The sequence below is a fragment of the Schistocerca piceifrons genome, unplaced genomic scaffold (assembly GCF_021461385.2).
Source record: "Schistocerca piceifrons isolate TAMUIC-IGC-003096 unplaced genomic scaffold, iqSchPice1.1 HiC_scaffold_968, whole genome shotgun sequence".
Taxonomy (NCBI): Eukaryota; Metazoa; Arthropoda; class Insecta; order Orthoptera; family Acrididae; genus Schistocerca; species Schistocerca piceifrons.
In genome coordinates this window covers 327,501-332,500 of record NW_025729243.1, presented here as the reverse complement: position 1 = coordinate 332,500, position 5,000 = coordinate 327,501, and the positions used below count along the sequence as shown (strand labels likewise).

Here is a 5,000-nt window from a genome sequence, read left to right as displayed (position 1 = left end):
CCGCACCGTCAATGGCGATGTGTAGGCGCGCCGCCCACATTTCCCCAACCTGCATTGACGATTTGAGGAGGTGGCCCTCCCACATTAGGTGGCGCTCCAGCACCTCGATCTCACGCTGCACCTCATCCATGCCTGCACCGTCGCAGGCTGGCCCTATCTTCTTCAGCGCCAGGAGACGGGACCGACGGAGGGTCGGACCCATCCATCGGCAAGATGGAATGCCGAGGCCCCCCTGGGCAACAGGAGCGTGGAAGTATCCCAGGGGGGTGTCCGCCGGAAGGCGGAACCATCTCCTGACGGCGGCCCGGATGGTAACGTCGGCCGACTTCAATGCACCCACCCGGGTGCGGCTGAGGGCCAGCCCGTGGTACAGGCCAGGGAGAAGTACGTTGGTGAGAGCGTGGAGGCGCTGTTGCGGCTTCAGCGGAGCTCGGGAGATGACGTCAAGCTGCTCCACCAGGTGGCTACGTGGATTGAAGACACAGCGACCCGCCGTGGAAAATTGCAGCCCCAGGTACCGGAAGGTTTCACCCACACGCAGGGCAGGCATGGTGGTATTGCCTGCTGTGAAGGTGACATTGCTGTCCACCTTCACCTTCTTCTCGCGCCCTGACGCGACTAAGGCGAGGGTGAAACACTTCCGGGCGTTGATCTGCAGCCCCAGGTGGGCGAGGGCTGCGGTAGCTGCGTCGATGAGGGACTGCAAGCCCCTCGGGGTCGCTGCAAACAGCAAGACGTCATCTGCAAAGGCCGCAGCGTTGACTCTGCGACCGAGGATCCGAGCTCCGATGTGGGAGGGCAGTTGGCCTAAAACGTAGTCCACCGCAAAGTTGAACAGGAGGGGGGAGAGGGGATCGCCCTGGCGAACGCCCCGTGCTGGCTGCACAGACACGCCCACGCCGGCGCCGTCCGCTATCACTGTCGTGCTGCCCTCGTAGCACCGCTCGACATACTCGACAAAGCAATCCGGCAGGCCATGCGCCTTCAGCACGGGGCGAAGGGCAGCATGATCTACCGAATCGAATGCCTTAGATACGTCGATCGACGCCACAAAGACAGAGCGGCAGGAGCGAACTGCGTCGGTGAGAGCAGTGTCCAAGATGAAGGTATTTTCCAACATCCCATCCCGAGGGATGAATGCCCGCTGACGTTCGTCCACAGCACATGCGCGCATCAGGCGTGACGCGAGAACCTTGTGAAAGGTCCGCGCCAACACCGAGCAGACCGTAATGGGGCGAAAGTCAGCGGGGGATGTTGGTGCAGCCGTTTTCGGGAGAAGGGACGTCCGCGCGCGAAGCAGGCGTTCCGGAAGGGCGCGGGCCAGAAGGAAGAGATTCATCACTTTCACCAGGACTTCGTGCGGCAGGCGCCGCAACTCCGCTGGGGTAAGGCCGTCCGGCCCGGCTGCTGATCCCCTGGGCGGCAACGCGGCGGCGACCTCCTCATATGTGACCGGCCCCCATATGCACTCAAGAGCGACGGGCTCTGAGTGCGGGAGGAGGCGGTCACGAATGAAGCCCGCGGTGGAGATGGGCTTCTTGGTGAAGAGGTCCGCCCAGAAGTCCAGCAGACCAGGGATGGCAGGTGGCGGCTGGAGCAGGGTGCCATCCAAGAGGCCGCGCACGCAACGTGCACGCGACCGTCGGAAGGCATCCTGCGTTCTCGCGTACTCCCAGCGGCGCCGCTTGCGCTTCTGCGTCGGCGGCGCGGCAGGCGGCCGCTTCGATGGTTGGCGCGGCCGCTGTGTCCTGGTGATCGATCTCTCCCCTCTGGACCCGACCGACGCAAGGGCATCCGGGAGCATGCCCAGGATGACATCGGGCGGCGTGCCCCGCCCCAGACCTATGACACGATCCAGGGCAGAGAAACGCTGGGCGGAAGCGGGTAGCCCCGCCAGATGCTCCCAGATGGCGGCGTCAGTCGGCCCCTCCGGCGGCGGCCCGGTGGTGTCGGCCGCGAAGTCCTCGGCTGCGTCGACGGGCGGCGCAGCGGCCTCGCCCGCGTCAGGCAGCGGGCTCGCTGCTCCCCGGCGGGACGCCGGCTCTTCCCCCCGACCGATCTCAAGCGCCTCCATGAATTGGCGGACAAGCTGCTTGTGGGCAGCTTGCCGCCGTCGGCACTTGATTGCCTCAAGCGTTCGGTCGGGGAACATCCTGATGAGTTCTTGATTTACAAAGAAGAACCGGGCGTCCCTCTCGAGGAACAGTTCGGCCTCTGCCTTGGCGAGCGACAGGACTTCTTCCTCCGTCCACCTCGCGCGATGCCTCTCCGTGACGATCTCCGCGTTGGCGGCCGCAAGGTGTTGGCGGCGGCGATGGACCCCGAGACCGTTCTTGGTGGTGAAGCTGCGGTGGCACTCACTACAGGTATACATAGCTGCAAAAGTTACAAAATTTTCGGCACGGCCGGTTGGCCGGCTAGGTGCTGGGGAAGTTGGGGTGGCACCTTCAGCGGAAGGGCCACCACTTTTTCTCTGAATACTGCCCCCAACTAACAAAGGGATAGTGCGAGGGGGGGCTGGTAACCCCCCCAAGCCCCTGGTGCGGTCTTCCACTCTGCGAAAATCAGCGGGCCCACGAGAAGGGGAGAAGACCGCAGGAGAGGAGAGGCTAAGAGGGCTATGCCCATGTATTGCGCATCACTCTCCCTGTAACTACAACCCAAGGAAGGCACCTCGCAGCAGCAGCACGACTACATCAAGACCGCACTTCGAAAAGCCAAGTCCGGATGCAGCCACACCGCCGCCACTTGGCCACCTTAAGAGAGTCATAGTTACTCCCGCCGTTTACCCGCGCTTGCTTGAATTTCTTCACGTTGACATTCAGAGCACTGGGCAGAAATCACATTGCGTCAACACCCGCTAGGGCCATCGCAATGCTTTGTTTTAATTAGACAGTCGGATTCCCCCAGTCCGTGCCAGTTCTGAGTTGATCGTTGAATGGCGGCCGAAGAGAATCCGCGCACCCGCGCGCCCCCGGAGGAGCACGCTAAGGCGGACGCGGCCTCGCAGCAAGGAAGATCCGTGGGAGGCCAAGGCACGGGACCGAGCTCGGATCCTGCACGCAGGTTGAAGCACCGGGGCGCGAACGCCGCGCAGGCGCGCGCATCCTGCACCGCCGACCAGCACGAGGCCGACCAACGGCGAGAGCAGACCACGCCCGCGCTAAACGCCCGCACTTACCGGCACCCCTACGGCACTCACCTCGCCCAGGCCCGGCACGTTAGCGCTGACCCACTTCCCGACCAAGCCCGACACGCCCCGATCCTCAGAGCCAATCCTTATCCCGAAGTTACGGATCCAATTTGCCGACTTCCCTTACCTACATTATTCTATCGACTAGAGGCTCTTCACCTTGGAGACCTGCTGCGGATATGGGTACGAACCGGCGCGACACCTCCACGTGGCCCTCTCCCGGATTTTCAAGGTCCGAGGGGAAGATCGGGACACCGCCGCAACTGCGGTGCTCTTCGCGTTCCAAACCCTATCTCCCTGCTAGAGGATTCCAGGGAACTCGAACGCTCATGCAGAAAAGAAAACTCTTCCCCGATCTCCCGACGGCGTCTCCGGGTCCTTTTGGGTTACCCCGACGAGCATCTCTAAAAGAGGGGCCCGACTTGTATCGGTTCCGCTGCCGGGTTCCGGAATAGGAACCGGATTCCCTTTCGCCCAACGGGGGCCAGCACAAAGCGCATCATGCTATGACGGCCCCCATCAACATCGGATTTCTCCTAGGGCTTAGGATCGACTGACTCGTGTGCAACGGCTGTTCACACGAAACCCTTCTCCGCGTCAGCCCTCCAGGGCCTCGCTGGAGTATTTGCTACTACCACCAAGATCTGCACCGACGGCGGCTCCAGGCAGGCTCACGCCCAGACCCTTCTGCGCCCACCGCCGCGACCCTCCTACTCGTCAGGGCTTCGCGGCCGGCCGCAAGGACCGGCCATGACTGCCAGACTGACGGCCGAGTATAGGCACGACGCTTCAGCGCCATCCATTTTCAGGGCTAGTTGCTTCGGCAGGTGAGTTGTTACACACTCCTTAGCGGATTCCGACTTCCATGGCCACCGTCCTGCTGTCTTAAGCAACCAACGCCTTTCATGGTTTCCCATGAGCGTCGATTCGGGCGCCTTAACTCGGCGTTTGGTTCATCCCACAGCGCCAGTTCTGCTTACCAAAAGTGGCCCACTTGGCACTCCGATCCGAGTCGTTTGCTCGCGGCTTCAGCATATCAAGCAAGCCGGAGATCTCACCCATTTAAAGTTTGAGAATAGGTTGAGGTCGTTTCGGCCCCAAGGCCTCTAATCATTCGCTTTACCGGATGAGACTCGTACGAGCACCAGCTATCCTGAGGGAAACTTCGGAGGGAACCAGCTACTAGATGGTTCGATTAGTCTTTCGCCCCTATACCCAGCTCCGACGATCGATTTGCACGTCAGAATCGCTACGGACCTCCATCAGGGTTTCCCCTGACTTCGTCCTGGCCAGGCATAGTTCACCATCTTTCGGGTCCCAACGTGTACGCTCTAGGTGCGCCTCACCTCGCAATGAGGACGAGACGCCCCGGGAGTGCGGAGGCCGCCGCCCCGTGAAGGGCGGGGAAGCCCCATCCTCCCTCGGCCCGCGCAAGGCGAGACCTTCACTTTCATTACGCCTTTAGGTTTCGTACAGCCCAATGACTCGCGCACATGTTAGACTCCTTGGTCCGTGTTTCAAGACGGGTCGTGAAATTGTCCAAAGCTGAAGCGCCGCTGACGGGAGCGATTATTCCGCCCGAGAGCATCCCGAGCCAACAGCGGCGCGGGTCCGGGGCCGGGCCAGGTAGGTCCGTCATCCGGGAAGAACCGCGCGCGCTTGCCGGGAGCCCGAGCGCCCAAAGGGGCGAATCGACTCCTCCAGATATACCGCCGGGCAGCCAGCCAGGACACCGGGGCTCTGCCCAACAGACGCGAACCGAGGCCCGCGGAAGGACAGGCTGCGCACCCGGGCCGTAGGCCGGCAC

General features: G+C 62.4%; 1 pseudogene; it reads right to left on the bottom strand.

Moving 5' to 3' along the window:
- LOC124774652 overlaps nt 1-5,000 on the bottom strand; it is a 7,965-nt pseudogene that overhangs the window by 2,325 nt on the left and 640 nt on the right.